The sequence below is a fragment of the Bufo gargarizans genome, chromosome 11 (genome assembly GCF_014858855.1).
Source record: "Bufo gargarizans isolate SCDJY-AF-19 chromosome 11, ASM1485885v1, whole genome shotgun sequence".
Taxonomy (NCBI): Eukaryota; Metazoa; Chordata; class Amphibia; order Anura; family Bufonidae; genus Bufo; species Bufo gargarizans.
In genome coordinates, this window is record NC_058090.1 from 22,133,161 (window position 1) to 22,150,742 (window position 17,582).

Genomic DNA, 17,582 nt, shown 5'->3' on the forward strand with positions numbered 1-17,582 from the left:
ACGCTTGTCCATGGGTTGTGTCTGGTGGTGCAGCGCAGTTCCATACCAAACACAACCCCTGGAGAGTTGTGCCACTGTTTTTATAAGAAAGTAGCCTTGTTTTTCTAATACTAAACAATCCCTTTAAATTCTGTTACATTTGTAGCAATTATGTAAGCAAAAGCAATTGATCCAGGTCCTTTACATGCCACAATCACTGGATGCAATCACCCATAAATTGTACTATGTAATCTCACCCATACCGAAGAGGTGAATATTATTACAATTATTCCATGATCTTATTTCACAACTTTAGAGAACTTATATAATGTTGTCTATTGTTATCGATTACTTCTCAGACTCCAATATCGTTTAGGCTACTTCCACACTCCGCTTGTGGAGTTCCGTTTTAAGGCTCTCACAAGCGGCCCCGAACGCATCCGTACTGCCCTAATGCATTCTGAGTGGATGCGGATCCGCTCAGAATGCATCAGTCTGGCTCCGTTTGGCCTCCGCTCCGCTCAGCAGGTGGACACCCGAACGCTGCTTGCAAACGGATCCGTCCAGACTTACAATGTAAGTCAATGGGGACGGATCCGTTTAAAGTTGACAAAATATGGCTCAATTTCAAACGGATCCGTCCCCCATTGACTTTCAATGTAAAGTCTGGACGGATCCGTCTGACTAACTTTCACACTTAGAATTTTTTCTGAAATATAATGCAGACGGATCCGTTCTGAACGGATCCCATCGTCTGCATTATAGGAGCGGATCCGTCTGTGCAGACACCAGACGGATCCGTTCCGAACGCAAGTGTGAAAGTAGCCTAAATCTTATTGCTCTGTTCCTATTACATTACAAAGATACAATATTACAGTATATTAGTGACATTGTTATATTATGCAACTTACGGTATGGAGCTACAATCCACTGTGATGCTTTACAGTAGCTATCTATTAGCAATTGTCTGCTGCAAAGTATTTTTCGGCAGCCGCAGCGGATCGCAGACCCATTCACTTTAATGGGTCCGCGATCCGGACGTTCCGCAAAGATGTTCTATCTTTTTGCGGAACGGAAGTACAGGACGAAAACCCACAGAAACACTCCGTAGTGCTCCCGTAGGGTTCCGTTTCGTGCTTCCGTTCTGCACTATTCCGCATCTCCGGATTTGCGGACCCATTGAAGTAAATTGGGTCCGCATCAGTGATGCGAAAATGCCGACGGAACGGCACCCGTGTATTGCGGATCCGCAAATGCAGTCCGCAATACGGCAATGGGGCGCAGGAGGCCTAAGGATGAGTGAGTCGATTATTCTCATCAACAAGATTTCTTCACCCCTCAGGGGCTGTCCCCCCTGCTGTAGACACTCCCCCTGCTGCTTGATTGACAGGCCCATCTCTCCCGGCCCTGACAATCTCACTACTGCGCCACTGCTCCGAGCTAGAAGCATTGCGCTTGTGCCACTACTTGGAGCGAGATTGCAGAAGCCTGCCAGTAGGCTTCCTAAGCAGCAGGGACAGCCGCTTGATGCCGAAGATCCCTCGATGAGACGAATTGATTTGCTCATCTCTACTAGAGACATTTTTCAAATGTTTTAGTGACCTATTGTGCAAAATGTCACAAATTATGGAGCAATACATATTTGCGGCATAATTTGCGACTTTTTACTTCTCTCACGGCTTTTCAAAAGTAGAGAGAAATGTGGGCCCAGTAAATACGTGATATGAAGCTGATGCATTAAATAAAGATCATAGTATCCTCCTTACCCCACACACACCCAAACCTCAGCCCTGACTAATATGTCCTCATGTTATGTTGAGTTGTGACAAACTTAATTCTGCTACATCTGTACAAAGGATCACAGAGCAATGCACAGCCATGAATTATTCAGTTTCCTCTCCAAATATATCGTTCTTCTTATTGTACCACTGTACAATAACATTTAAGTAACAAAGAGGTAGGGTCAGCTCATAACACTCCCCAGAGACTATTGAGCTCTATTATTTGTGAGTGCAGTAAGTATTTTGTGTGGCTAATGCATCCCATTCCTCAGCATCGTAATATATTATAGTGCCAGGACGGCTTTCTGGCAGTAAAGGACAGAGTTTTCAGTGTGGAGCTAATCACTTACATTTCACATCAAATCACTAATAATTATATAAAGATTTTTTTTAATTATTATTATTATTATTATTATTATTAATAATAATAATTTTAGTATAGTGATACACCTAAGCAAGATTTGTGTATATATATTATTATTATTTTTTTGTTTACAAAATAAAACTTAAGACATCATGACTATACTAATTGTCCCTGTAATGTGATGTCACTGGCCCGGTCTCTGCACTATATTATCACAAGGTACATTATCCCTGTACTGTGACATCACTAGATATAGTGTCCCTGTAATGTGATATCACTGGCCCCACCATCCCTGCACTGTGACATCATTCGCCGCATTATCCCTGTAGTGTGACATCACTATGACCATTATCACACTATTTTGTTTTCATGATTTTTGAGCTGTGGCTTTGTTGAGTGTGTTAGGCTCTGGTATGATTGTGTGCATTATATTTTTGAAGTCACATCACTGTATAGATTACGCTTGTGCATTAGAAAAAAAAAAATGTCTGATATTAAAGAGCAAAATAACCTAAAGATTTTCATGTCCTGGACTTTCCGCTGAAGGAGGTCGTCATGGAATCACTACAATGCAAAATTAGCTATGGAGATATGTTCTTGATTACGTGCCACATTCATATTTCTGGTCTATAGGGCTGCAGTGCTGGCTGACAACATTTGACCACTGCAGCCATTCACTGGCCTCAACAGTAGAACTGCCCCCTACTCCAGTTGCCTTAGGATGGCAATACAGTTGAATTTATGAGTCAAGAAAGGGAGCATCAGAGGATTACTTACCATGGCTGGTGGCCATGAAGAAGGCTCAGGCGGCCCCTGGGCATCGGCCCACCGGGAAGTTGCCATATAGGGTCTATGGCCAGTCTGCCCCTGACTACAATCACGTGTTGTCACCATGGTCCAAATATATGCTGGTCCTTTCATGTTCTCCTTGCCATCTTCCTGTGTCAGGTACATTTGCTGCGCAGTTAAGATACATATGGATGGATGAAAATAAATAGAGTGACTAATGGTGATACCAGCAGACCGGCAACGCAGCACCCATCTATAAGGAAGTAGCCACAGATACTATTTTTACCTGGAAAATGTAAGAATGTATCACTGTAGAATATTCAACTAATATTCAACTAATTCCTGTGACATCCTGGAGGCAGAAGTTCAGTCCTGATACAACTGTCATCTTAGTGCTTTCAACTCTATATCTCCTTTGGCTCAGCATTCCCACAAGTTCACCAGTAGAGGTCCCCAGTGAAAGTGACTGGTGTACAGGGAGGAGCACCCAACAGATCTAAGACCCCCAGAGGCAAAGTACAGTACAACCGGGAGGAGCAAAAGACTTACCCACACCAAGAAGTCTACATAGGAAGCCTTAACACGTACCCCAGTTTCCCCATGCCTGTGCTGTCTCATCACAAATGAAGATCAAAGCCAAGTGATACTGTTGCATTTGATGCATTGCCTTTAAAACACTACCGAAAAGTCACAGGTTAGGCTGTTTAAATCTGAACCCCCTGACCATTCTTGTTGCTCAATGAGGTAAAAATAAATGTTGTATTCTGGAATACCTCTTTAAAGCAATCTACCCAGTGGATATTTGTCATGTGGTTATCTGTAAGAAATCAGAAGAAAAATATTACATTGGGTGGTGGGCTGTATAAAACAGTCATACTATAACTTTCTCCCTGATCTGGACTCCTTTAAAGGGATTATGCCATTGATGTAAAAAATTAGATATCACATAGTAAATGGCAATCTATAACAAAGCTAGAACCAGCCCTGTACCTCACATGGATCCAGAGATCTCCCCATTTATTGCTGCAATTGTTCTGCTGCATTCTCTTCAGGCTGGCAGCTCAGGGAGCGTGCCCTTTCTCAAGGGGCATGTCCTTTCTGCTGTAACTCTTTCCCTGTAACTGCCTGTCACGGCTGTTTAAGGGTAACAAGAGTATACACAGTAAAAAGAGCTACTGACCGGACCCAAACTAGGGAAGAGAAAGGGTGACCCCTGTCAGACCCTCAACACTCTCCCTATGCTGCTAAAGCACATGCCCGGATCCAAATGGTGGAACGAGGCATGCCCGCGTACCTTAGACTGATGAGCCCTGTAACCCCTACAATAGTGGAAGGGGCATGGCCTCCGATGCCCTGCACAGAATAAGGAGGGAACCGGGGCCACCTCAGATCCAGTCAGGAAATCACCAGGTACATAACAAAGTCTGCACACTTAGCTGATGGAGCTGCAGCCGTAGAGAAGACGGATCCAAGGAGCGCTGGCAATATCCGGAGTGCTTGCAGCAGCAGAACACAGGTCCAGAGAACTAGTAGCTAAAGGAGTGAAGATACTCAAGGCAGAGCTACAACTGAAAGGAGAAATATAATCCACGCCCTGCAATAGGAGGAGGGGTGATTTAAAGGCAGAGAAATCAAACGCAGGAGAGACAGCTGAGAGTAAGACCTCATCACAGGGGCGGAGAAACAGAACAGTGAGAAAACCTCCAACCCTAAGTGACATCATCACAGGGGTGGAGACACAGAGCTTTGAGAACGTCTCAAAGCTCTGATAGTGACAGTACCCCCCCTTCTACGGGTGGACTCCGGACACCCAGGACCCACCTTCCCAGGATGAGCCCTATGAAATGCCCTGATAAGGCGAGTGGCTTTAATGTCCGACATCGGAACCCACATCCTCTCCTCAGGACCATAACCCTTCCAATGAACGAGGTACTGAAGAGAACCGCGGACAATGCGAGAGTCCACAATTCTGGAAACCTCAAACTCCAGATTGCCATCAACCAAAATCGGAGGAGGAGGCAAAGAGGAGGGTACCGTGGGCTGGACATATGGTTTTAAGAGAGATCTGTGAAAAACATTATGTATCTTCCAAACCCGTGGAAGATCAAGGCGGAAGGCAACAGGATTGATGACTGACAAAATTTTATAAGGCCCAATAAACTTGGGGCCCAATTTCCAGGAGGGAACCTTCAGTTTAATATTTCTTGTAGACAACCACACCAGATCACCCACATTCAGGTCCGGACCAGGCACACGTCTCTTATCAGCCACACGCTTATACTTCTCACTCATCTTTCTGAGATTACTCTGAATCTTTTGCCAAATGGTAGACAAAGACGAGGAAAATCTCTCCTCCTCAGGTAAACCAGAAAGAGCCCCTCCCGAGAATGTCCCAAACTGCGGATGGAACCCATATGCACCAAAAAATGGTGACTTCTCAGAAGATTCCTGACGACGGTTGTTCAAAGCAAACTCAGCAAGAGGGAGAAATGAACACCAATCCTCCTGGTTCTCTGCCACAAAACAGCGCAAATATGTCTCCAGATTCTGATTGAGGCGCTCAGTCTGACCATTCGACTGCGGGTGAAAAGCAGAAGAGAAGGACAGCCGAACCCCCAGGCGAGAACAGAAAGCCTTCCAGAACCTGGACACAAACTGCGTGCCTCTATCGGAAACAATCTCAGAGGGAATGCCGTGCAATTTAACAATATGATCGACAAAAGCTTGCGCCAACGTTTTAGCATTGGGTAAACCAGGGAAAGGAACGAAATGAGCCATCTTGCTAAAACGGTCCACGACCACCAGGATCACCGACTTCCCCGAGGAACGAGGAAGATCCGTGATAAAGTCCATGGACAGGTGTGTCCAAGGACGGGAAGGTATGGGTAACGGGAGAAGGGAACCTGAAGGTCGTGAACGAGGGACCTTAGCGCGAGCGCACGTCTCACAAGCCGCCACAAAACCCTCCACAGACTTACGAAGAGCCGGCCACCAAAATCTCCGAGCAATGAGATCTACCGTGGCTCTACTCCCGGGGTGACCAGCAAGAACTGTATCATGATGTTCCTTAAAGAGTTTGTGACGTAGCTCAGGAGGCACGAACAACTTCCCGGAGGGACAACGGGCAGGTGCCTCAGACTGGGCAGCCTGGACCTCGGCCTCCAAATCGGAATATAGAGCAGAAACAACTACCCCCTCCGCCAAAATGGGACCCGGGTCCTCGGAGTTTCCTCCTCCCGGAAAACAGCGAGAGAGAGCATCAGCCTTCACATTCTTGATCCCAGGGCGGAAAGTAACAACAAAATTAAATCTGGAGAAGAACAGAGACCATCTGGCCTGTCTCGGATTCATACGCCTGGCCGACTCCAGGTACGCCAGATTCTTATGGTCGGTAAAAACGGTGATAGGGTGCCTGGCCCCCTCCAACCAATGGCGCCATTCCTCGAAAGCCAACTTGATGGCCAACAACTCCCTATCTCCCACATCATAGTTTCTCTCTGCCGGGGAGAGTTTTCTAGAGAAAAAGGCACAAGGTCGCCATTTGGCAGGAGAGGGGCCCTGGGACAAAACTGCACCCACACCCACCTCGGAAGCATCCACCTCAACAATAAAAGGTAAGGAAACATCGGGATGCAGCAAGATGGGAGCAGACGCAAAACTCTCTTTAATCTTAGAAAAGGCTGCAAGCGCCTCCTCCGACCAAGAGGAAAAATCCGTCCCCTTTTTTGTCATGTCAGTAAGGGGTTTGACAATAGAGGAATAATTCAAAATGAACTTTCTGTAGTAGTTAGCAAAACCCAGAAAGCGCATCAATGCCTTCTGATTTTCAGGAAGCTCCCACTCCAGCACAGCACGGACCTTCTCCGGATCCATGCGAAAACCAGAAGCAGAGAGGAGAAAACCCAGAAATTGAATCTCTGATACCATAAAAAGACATTTCTCCAGCTTGGCATACAGTTTATTTTCCCGCAGTATCTGCAGGACCTGAAAAAGATGATCCTGATGAGTCTGAACATCAGGGGAAAAAATCAAAATATCATCAAGATACACCAATACAAATTTCCCCATTAAATGATAGAAAATACTATTAACAAAATGCTGAAAGACGGCCGGAGCATTCATCAGGCCGAAAGGCATAACGAGATTCTCGAAATGCCCGTTAGGGGTATTAAAGGCCGTTTTCCATTCATCCCCCTCTCTGACCCTGACCAGGTTGTACGCGCCTCTCAGATCCAATTTGGAAAACACCTTGGCCCCAACAATTTGGTTGAAGAGGTCCGGGATCAGAGGAAGGGGATAGGGATCGCGAATCGTGATACGGTTCAGCTCCCTAAAATCTAAGCAAGGTCTCAGAGAGCCATCTTTTTTTTTAACAAAAAAAAAACCCGCGGCAACAGGCGACTTTGAGGGACGAATATGCCCCTTCTCGAGACTCTCAGAGATATAGGTTCGCATTGCGAGTCTCTCCGGTTGTGAGAGATTGTAGAGGCGTGCCTTTGGCAGCTTGGCGCCGGGAATGAGGTTAATGGGACAGTCAAACTCCCGGTGAGGAGGTAGCTCCTGAACACCGCTCTCGGAAAACACATCCGAGAAATCAGAGAGAAATGATGGCACAGTTTTAGTAGACACCTCTGCAAAAGTCGCTGTGAGACAATTCTCTCTACAAAAGTCACTCCACTCATTTATTTGCCTTCCTTGCCAATCAATAGTGGGGTTATGTCTAGTGAGCCAGGGTAGCCCCAAAACTAGAGGAGAAGGCAATCCGTTAAGGACAAAACAAGATATCTCCTCCACATGAGTGTCACCTACAGCTAGCCGGATATTGTGAACAATGCCTTTCAGAGATCTCTGCGAGAGTGGGGCAGAGTCAATAGCAAAAACAGGTATATCCTTTTCTAATGTACAAACCTGAAAACCATGCAAAGCTACAAATTGAGTGTCAATAAGATTGACGGCCGCTCCACTATCGACAAAAATCTCACAAGGAATGACCTTGCTCTCTAGCGCCACCCTGGCAGACAGGAGAAAACGGGAACTGCAGGTCAGAGGAAAAGCATCAATTCCCACATCAACTTTGCCCAAAGTAGCAGATGAAGCAGAACTTGATGATCTACCTCTTGAGGTTTTTCTTTTATTATCGCTCTTAGTATAGTTCAGGAATCTCCTAGACGGACAAACATTTGCCAAATGACCTATGCCCCCACAACAAAAACACACCATATTCTGAGGACTAAATCCTCTTTTATCAGGGGCAAGTCGGCCTAGCTGCATGGGCTCCTCCTCAGAGGGGAGCGAGACAGGATGAGACCCCTGCATACTGAATGAGTCCGCACCATTGCCCCTAGACTGACAATGGCTGGACGGAGAGGTCTTGTTTCTTTCCCTTAGACGCCTGTCAAGGCGTACCGCCAATGACATGGCAGACTCTAAGGATGTTGGTCTCTCATGGAAAGCAAAGGCATCTTTCAAACCCTCTGAGAGACCATGACAGAACTGACTTCGGAGTGCAGCATCATTCCAGCCTGAATCAGCTGCCCATCTCCGAAATTCAGAACAATAAAGCTCCGCAGACAGTTTGTTCTGGCATAGAACACGTAAGTTCGATTCTGCCAGAGCAACACGATCCGGGTCATCATATATCTGCCCCAGGGCCACAAAAAACCTCTCCACGGATCGCAGGGAAGGATCCCCTGATGGCAGCGAAAAAGCCCAAGTCTGAGCATTACCTCTGAGCAGGGAGATGACAATCCTCACCCTCTGTTCCTCATAACCAGAGGAGTGGGGACACAAACAAAAATGGAGTTTACATGCCTCTCTGAAGCGAACAAAATTCTCACTGCCCCCGGAGAACGTTTCCGGAAGTGAGACCTTTGGCTCGCAACAGACTCCATGAGCCGGAGCAGAGCCCAATGCTTGTAGCTGAGTCAGAGATTGACGGAGATCCGCTACTTCCAAAGAAAGACCCTGCATGCGGTCAACCAGGTCAGAAAGCGGATCCATGTCAACAAGGACGGTTTTGGTGGATTATAATGTCACGGCTGTTTAAGGGTAACAAGAGTATACACAGTAAAAAGAGCTACTGACCGGACCCAAACTAGGGAAGAGAAAGGGTGACCCCTGTCAGACCCTCAACACTCTCCCTATGCTGCTAAAGCACATGCCCGGATCCAAATGGTGGAACGAGGCATGCCCGCGTACCTTAGACTGATGAGCCCTGTAACCCCTACAATAGTGGAAGGGGCATGGCCTCCGATGCCCTGCACAGAATAAGGAGGGAACCGGGGCCACCTCAGATCCAGTCAGGAAATCACCAGGTACATAACAAAGTCTGCACACTTAGCTGATGGAGCTGCAGCCGTAGAGAAGACGGATCCAAGGAGCGCTGGCAATATCCGGAGTGCTTGCAGCAGCAGAACACAGGTCCAGAGAACTAGTAGCTAAAGGAGTGAAGATACTCAAGGCAGAGCTACAACTGAAAGGAGAAATATAATCCACGCCCTGCAATAGGAGGAGGGGTGATTTAAAGGCAGAGAAATCAAACGCAGGAGAGACAGCTGAGAGTAAGACCTCATCACAGGGGCGGAGAAACAGAACAGTGAGAAAACCTCCAACCCTAAGTGACATCATCACAGGGGTGGAGACACAGAGCTTTGAGAACGTCTCAAAGCTCTGATAGTGACACTGCCACAGCTTCTAACAGATGATATGACTGGCCATAGTTGAAGATTTAAACTGAGCATGTCCGACCACCTCAGTGGGGTGGACAAGAAATAAGGAAAATAGCAAGCAGTAGGTGGCGCTCTACAGATACATTTTATTGAATAACTCAGTGGCTATAATACATTTTTAATTACATGCAATTACAAAAGTATTTAGATCCAGGTGCTGGTTTGGAAAATGTAGTATGTGTTTTGGGGCACAACCCTGTTGCTGCAGGAACTATTTGATCGACCCTCTACTCGTGTAAACTGCATTGCTCTAGAGAAGCTGTGAACTGAAGAAAATGTGATGACGAGATCATTGCCTTGCAGTCCTGCAGTAGTGAGGCCATGTATGATTCTGGACAGGTCACCATCTGTAAGGCCAAACATATTGATAGCTTCCTGACTTTACATGAAATTGTCCGCTGCTCGTGTAATCCTCACAGATAATCATTAGTGATGAGCGGCAGGGGTCATATTCCAATTTGCAATATTCGTAGAATATTCGCAAATTGGAATATTCATTAGGAGTAGTGTTGATTGTGAATTTTTTCCCTGGGTTTCCTCCCACACTCCAAAGACATACTGATAGGGAACTTAGATTGCGAGCCCCATTGGGGACAGCTTGATGCTAATGTAAAGCGCCGCGGAATATAGTAGTGCATAAAATAAAATAAGTACTGGCAGTCAGTTATTTACCTCGTATAGCAATGTGGCAGTGTCTATTAACAGGCCAGTTGAAGGTACCTCACTTGGAGAAATTACAGTAGAAAAATCTTGTTCCCATCAGAGATCCCATAGATAGGAAGTCTAGTATGTATATGACAGGCATGGCCAACCTGAGGCTCTCCAGCTGTTACAAAACTACAACTCCCAGCACGCTCAGACTGCCTACAGCAGTGGGAGTTGTAGTCTTACAACAGCTGGAGAGCCACAGGTTGGCCATGCCTGGTATATGGTATGGAGCATGGAATGGGGAGGCTGGTATATAGTTTTATTGTAAAATATTCATTATAAATTCCTACATCCTTGCTCCCCATGGGCTTATGTACGCACCACCCATTGTACTCATAAGCCCAGCATAAGCAGGGATGGAATCCAATAAATTAGTATTCATACTAAATACACTGACCACTTAGTTTCTTTGGAGCCAGGCACACATCTGTATTTTTTGTGGATCCATGTGGCTATTCGGCAAATTATAGAACGTGTCTGATTCTGGTCCATGTAGCAGACAAGAATAGTCCTTTCTATTGATGGGAGTAAGAAAAATGCAGAATGCACATGAAAGGTATTTGTATTTTGTGGATCCATTATTTGCCGACCAAAATATGGACATGGCTGTGTGCACAAAGCCTTAATGAGTAGTTGGTATTGGAGCACAAGACACAATACTCAGAAGACTCCATTCTACTTATATCACTGTAGCTCTTATTAGAGAAATGATGTTTTATATACTGGTGAACACATTTTTGCTTCTGAATATACTGTATAATGTGGTTGCTAAATATGTATGATTGAAGACCTCCAGTGCTTCACACTTATGACACATCTGGCTGTTCTTGGAACCCCTGCGTGATGGTTGTGCCGCTCAGCTGGAGTCTGAGACGTCCATCTTCTTCGGAGGAAGTATCAGGTCATCACAAGAGAGCTTCCAACAAAAATCTCTGTGTGCAATATCAAGGACTTCCCAGCTGAATCTCTCAATGTTTCCCCAGCACTCAGCTTGATTCTCAGCCCAGTCATCATACTTAGATGACATCTCAGCTCATGTATGACCTACAAAGCTAACCTCAGACTTCTGACCAGAAAATAACCGGTGCAATGTCCAGTTTGTGGAGTGGCTGCTTCTCTGTTATTATTCCCGGCACATTTATTTCTTCGTAATTTCTTTTTTCTAATTTTCTTTGCTGCAATTTTCTTTGCTGCAATTTTCTTTGCTTTTTACCATAGTTTTAAATGAAACTGCTAGAAATATTATCAGAACTGCTGAGCCAAACATTTTCTTGTCATGTAATGCAGAACATAACGTCGTTTAATAGGATCATGGCCGCAACTAATTAAAACTTCTTAAAATGGCTGACGAGCTAACTAGAAAAGAGAGTCTACTCTAAAAGTGAGACATGGCAATGGGTTATGATGTTTATAGATGTTTATTCAACATTGTCATCAGCTGCTGATATCACACACAAGCGCTCTGCAAAAAAAATCACACTTTTGGAGCCCTGTCGTTCATTATCAGGTTGCTCACTTGAGAAATTAGAACTTCTGATAATATTCCTAAATAAGGCAATGGCTGTGGCTGTGGCAATGGTCGTGCGAGCTCTAAAATGCTGTTTTAATAACAGTCAGGGCCGGCCTTTGGGGTGTGCGGGCTGTGCGGCCGCACAGGGCGCCATAGCAACAGGGGCGCCGAGCGGCCGACAGCCCGCAATGTAATATGGGCAGGCGAGGCGGCATTTATGTTTTCCCACGGGGCGGGCCCCCCCCCTTCTATATTCAGCAGGGGGCGCCCGGCGCCCGTTGCGGTTTAAAAAAAAAAAAGTTGCTTATATAAGTTGGGGGCGGCTGGCGTCGCCCCTCACTCTGCGCCGCCTGAGTGGCTGAGGCTGAGCGCTTGCCGCTCTAAAGAATCCTGCGCCTGTTAATGTAGCGTGGCCGAGCTCTGTTAGGTCCGCGGTACAGGAGCTTTTGTTTCCTGTACCCGGCCGGACTGACAGGAAGTGCTCACTTAGTGTGCACTTCCTGTCAGTCCGGCCGGGTACAGGAAACAAATGCTCCTGTACCGCGGACCTAACAGAGCTCGGCCACGCTACACTAGAGGTGGAGGTGGGACGTGGGAGTAGAAAGAGAGTGACAAGGGGGGAGGGGGGAGGAACGAAAGAGAGTGACATGGGGGGGGGGGGAATAATGAGAGTGGGGGGGGAGAATAATGAGAGTGGGGGGGGGGAAATAATGAGAGTGGGGGGGGGGGAAATAATGAGAGTGGGGGGGGGGGGAAATAATGAGAGTGGGGGGGGGGGGAAATAATGAGAGTGGGGGGGGGGAAATAATGAGAGTGGGGGGGGGAAATAATGAGAGTGGGGGGGGGAAATAATGAGAGTGGGGGGGGGGAATAATGAGAGTGGGGGGGGGGGGAATAATGAGAGTGATGGGGGGGGAAATAATGAGAGTGATGGGGGGGAAATAATGAGAGTGATGGGGGGGGGAAATAATGAGAGTGATGGGGGGGGAAATAATGAGCGTGACAAGGGAGGGCGGGTGGAATAATGAGAGTGACAAGGGAGAGGGGGGATAATGAGAGTGACAAGGGAAGGGGGGGGGGGGGAAAGAGTGACAAGGGAGTCCCCAGAGCCAGACTGCAGCCAGAGACCAGATCATCTTATTGTCCTGGTGGTAAGTAGACAATGCAATATGTTTATTATTTAATTGTTTAGTTATTAATACTACATTGGAAACGAATTTTCTCAGCTGGACACCGGCCGACACTGCGCATGCGCTGGGAGCCTCACCAGCGGTTAGGGTAGGGAAAAAGCACTGGCCCGTACGTAATTTTTCCCTTCCCTAACCGCTGGTGAGGCTCCCGATGCATGCGCAGTGTCGGCCGGTGTTCAGCTGAGAACATCCATCCGATCCCTGCGCCTGCACATTGGCCCATAGTTTTTCCCTACCCTAACCGCCGGCGAGGCTCCTGGCGCATGCGCACTCTGCTGTGAAATTTCCCTAACCTGTCGTTGTGCGCCTGCGCGGCGCTGCACACCTCCTCACGTCATGTCCGGTGCGACCGGAAGTGACGAGGGGAGGGAAATCTCACGAACTAGGGAAGTATAACATTACACCGGCCTTTGGGGTGTGAGGGCTGGTAACTACTTGGTTGGATAGTCAGCCAGCCTATGCCATGATGCCAGCAACAAGCAGTGTTTTTTTTTTTTTTTGGGGGGGGGGGGGGGGGCGCCACAAGGTTATCTCGCACAGGGCGCCTGAACACCTAAGGCCGGCCCTGATAACAGTGGCTCCAAGATAAACGATACTTGTGAAAATAACTTTTCTGTAACAAGGAGTAAATTGAAGCTCCTGGACCTCAAAGCAATATCTGAAACAGGGCTCCAACCTGCTATGTGTCCGTTCTAATGCTGGTGTCTAGTGGCAGAGAGGCCTTTGAGCAACTAATGCCTCTGTTTGTTAGTTTAGGTTAACATCACCTTTTAATTTTCCATTCTTCCGATCCGTCAGAAGAGCAGAAAATTTAAAAGAAACAGATCCTTTATTTTGAGCATCCGTTTTGCTTATTTTGCATCTAGTTAGTTCCGTCTGAAATCCGTTATTATTGACTGGAGGAAAAGTCCTCAGCAAAGCATCTCAGATGGAACTGACTAAAATGGATACAAAATAAGTAAAACGGATGCTCAAAATAAAAAAATCAGTTTTGTTATTTTTTTATTTCCTGTTCTTCTGAAAGATCAGAAGAATGAAAAACTAAACGGTGACGGGAACCTACCCTTACTTTTAAAACAATAAAATACATTGACAAATTCTGCTGTTCTATTTCTACATATTCTACTGCCTCCTTCTTCCCATGTGTCATTGACCATAACCATGACCACATTCTCACCCTGTTCGCTTCCATTTTCTTTTAGGGCATACGTATTTATCGGGCTGACTCCCACTATTAGTGAGAGCAGAGAGGAACAGCTCTTGCTCTGGAGGACCCTAGCATGACAATGAATTATATGAGCAGCCATTTGAATGCGTAATTCTTAATTTTGTCTGTGGAGGCGCTGCAGGGGAACTAAACACTTGCTACCAAGCTTGGGCGTTGCTAAGTTTAAACATTTGGAGCCTGGGCTCCTGATGTTTTGTCCCAGGCCCCGAATGTCCTGCCTGCCTGCTAGATACAACTGTATTGCCATCCACAGGACGGCAATACAATTAAATCTAATGCGGTGGAAGAGCTGAAGGACCTGTGGTGACATCACAGGTCATATGACCAAGAAAACAGTCAATCGTTGAGAAGGACCTGTGATGATGTCACCATCATGTGACCAGTGCAGGAGAGGGCGGCAGTGTAGAGGGGAAGAAGCTGAGGTGAGGTCTGCTACATCAGGAGAGGTAAGTGAAGGCAGAGGCAGAGCAATGCTGGGAGTTGTGGTTATTTAACTGGGACTGTATGTTAGGGCTGAAGGTAGGGATGTTATTTACATGGAACTGTGTGTTGTAGGTGGCTGGGGAGGGGGTCATGTTATTTACATGGGACTGTATGTTGATAGTGGCTGTAGGAGGGAGTGATGCTATTTACATAGGACTGTAGGTTGGAGGGGCAGGGTGATGTTATTTACATGGGACTGTATGTTGAAGGCAGCTGTGGTAGGGGATTATGTTATTTACATGGTATTGTATGTTGGAGGTGGCTTGGGCAGGGGGATGTTATTTACATGGGACTGTACGTTGGAGGCGGCTGTGGGAGGGAGTGAAGTTAATTTACATGGGACTGAATTTTACAGGGGTCTGAGGGAGGGAGTGATGTTATTTACATGGGACTGAATGTTCAGAGGGTGATGTTATTTACGTGGGACTGTATGTTGATGGTGGCTGTGGGAAGGACTGATGTTAATTTACATGGGACTGAATTTTACAGGGGTCTGAGGGAGGGAGTGATGTTATTTACATGGGACTGAATGTTCAGAGGGTGATGTTATTTACGTGGGACTGTATGTCGGAGGGGGCTGGGGGAGGCAGTGATGTTATTTACCTGGGACTGTATGTTGATGGTGGCTGTGGGAGGGACTGATGTTAATTTACATGGGACTGAATTTTACAGGGGTCTAAGGGAGGGAGTGATGTTATTTACATGGGACTAAATGTTCAGAGGGTGATGTTATTTATGTGGGACTGTATGTTGAAGGTGGCTGGTGGGGGGAATTATGTTATTTACATGGGACTAAATGTTGAGGGGGTGATGTTTACATGGGAATACATGTTGGAGGCGTCTGGGGTTATTTACATGGGACTAAATGTTGAGGGGGTGATGTTTACATGGGAATGCATGTTGGAGGCGTCTGGGGAGGGGGTGATATTTACTTGGGACTGTATGTTGAAGGCAGCTGGGGAGAAGGTGATGTTATTTACATGGGACTGTATTTTGGAGAGGCTATAGATAGAGACGGATGTTATTTACATGGGACTGTATATTGGAGGGGGCTGGAGAGATGGTGTGATGTTATTTATATGGGATTGTATGGCGGAGGGAGGGAAATAGTGTTATTTACATGGGACTGTATGTTGGAGGGGGTAAGGGGGGGAGTGAGGTTATTTACATAGGACTGTATGTTGGAGGGGGCAGGAAAGATGGTGTGATGTTATTTATATGGGACTGTATGGTGAAGGCGGGAATATAACAACAGGGGCACTGCAAATCCTTTATAGGCGTTCTTATTTCTACTGAGGGCTCTATAGATGCGTCTTATTTCTACTAAGAGCAGTATGGGGACCTTATTACTACTGAGGGGTCTGTAGAGAGCTTTATTACCACTGGGGGAACAATAGGGGCCCTTATTTGTACTGGGGGCTCAGTGAGGGTATTATTAAGGCTACTTTCACACTAGCGTTCGCCGGTCCGCTCGTGAGCTCCGTTTGAAGGGGCTCACGAGCGGACCCGAACGCCTCCGTCCAGCCCTGATGCAGTCTGAATGGATGCGGATCCGCTCAGACTGCATCAGTCTGGCGCCGTTCAGCCTCCGCTCCGCTCGCCTCCGCACGGCCAGGCGGACAGCTGAACGCTGCTTGCAGCGTTCGGGTGTCCGCCTGGCCGTGCGGAGGCGAGCGGATCCGTTCAGACTTACAATGTAAGTCAATGGGAACGGATCCGCTTGAAGATGTCACCATATGGCTCAATCTTCAAGCGGATCCGTCCCCCATTGACTTTACATTGAAAGTCTGAACGGATCCGCTCAGGCTGCTTTCACACTTAGAATTTTTTCTAAGTTATTAATGCAGACGGATCCGTACTGAACGGAGCCTCCGTCTGCATTAATATGATCGGATCCGTTCAGAACGGATCCGATCGAACGCTAGTGTGAAAGTAGCCTAATACTGGAGGGCTCTTCTACTAATGGGGGCACTCTTAGGGAACATTATCACGGTGGGGAGCACTGTAGGGGGCAGTATTACTATGGGGGCACTCATTTTTCTTCAGGATAGTATTTGGGGTATTGGGGCACAGCGAGCAGCAGGATAACACTGTTGGGACTCCAGCTTGGGGGATGATGATGATGATAGAAATGTGAGGAAGCCAAGATGTCTGTGTGTCACACTCTGCAGAGACGAGGCGGCTGAGAGAAGTTGTCCGGACCGAATGGAGAAGATGACAGAGAAGATCTAAATTCGAGGAGACATCACCTGGGAGGCCCTGGATGTGACAGGTACGTGCTGCTATATAGCAAGTACAGCAAAATGTGGTGTGTGGGGGAAGGGGGGACGACTTAGAGAACCGGGCCATATTCATTGGGGCTTGTGCCCCGTATCTTTTGAGACCCAAGCAACGTCCCTGCTACCAAGGTACCTAGAGGCATCAGTGCATTGTGTGATCTGCTTATCATTGTGCTACTCTAACACAAAGGGTTCTGTTCAGCAAGAAGGATCTGCTCATGCTGGTAACATCATGGTGGATCTGTGGTTGGCACTGTGGCCTTGCTGCATTGTGGTCATGGATTTAAATCTAACCATGGCACCAAATGTGCTTGCTCTCCCCGTGTTTGTGTTGGTTTCCTTCCACACTGAAATGACTTACTGATAGGGAATTTAGGTTTTGATCCCCACTGGGTACAGCAAGTGATGATAATATGGGAGATTCAGCCCATATGTCTGTAAAAGTGCTATGGAATATATTGGCACTATATAAGTGAAAGAAAGAAATATGATGGCAATGGGAGCTAGTACTGCATGTAGTGAGAGAAAAGGTCCCACATAGAT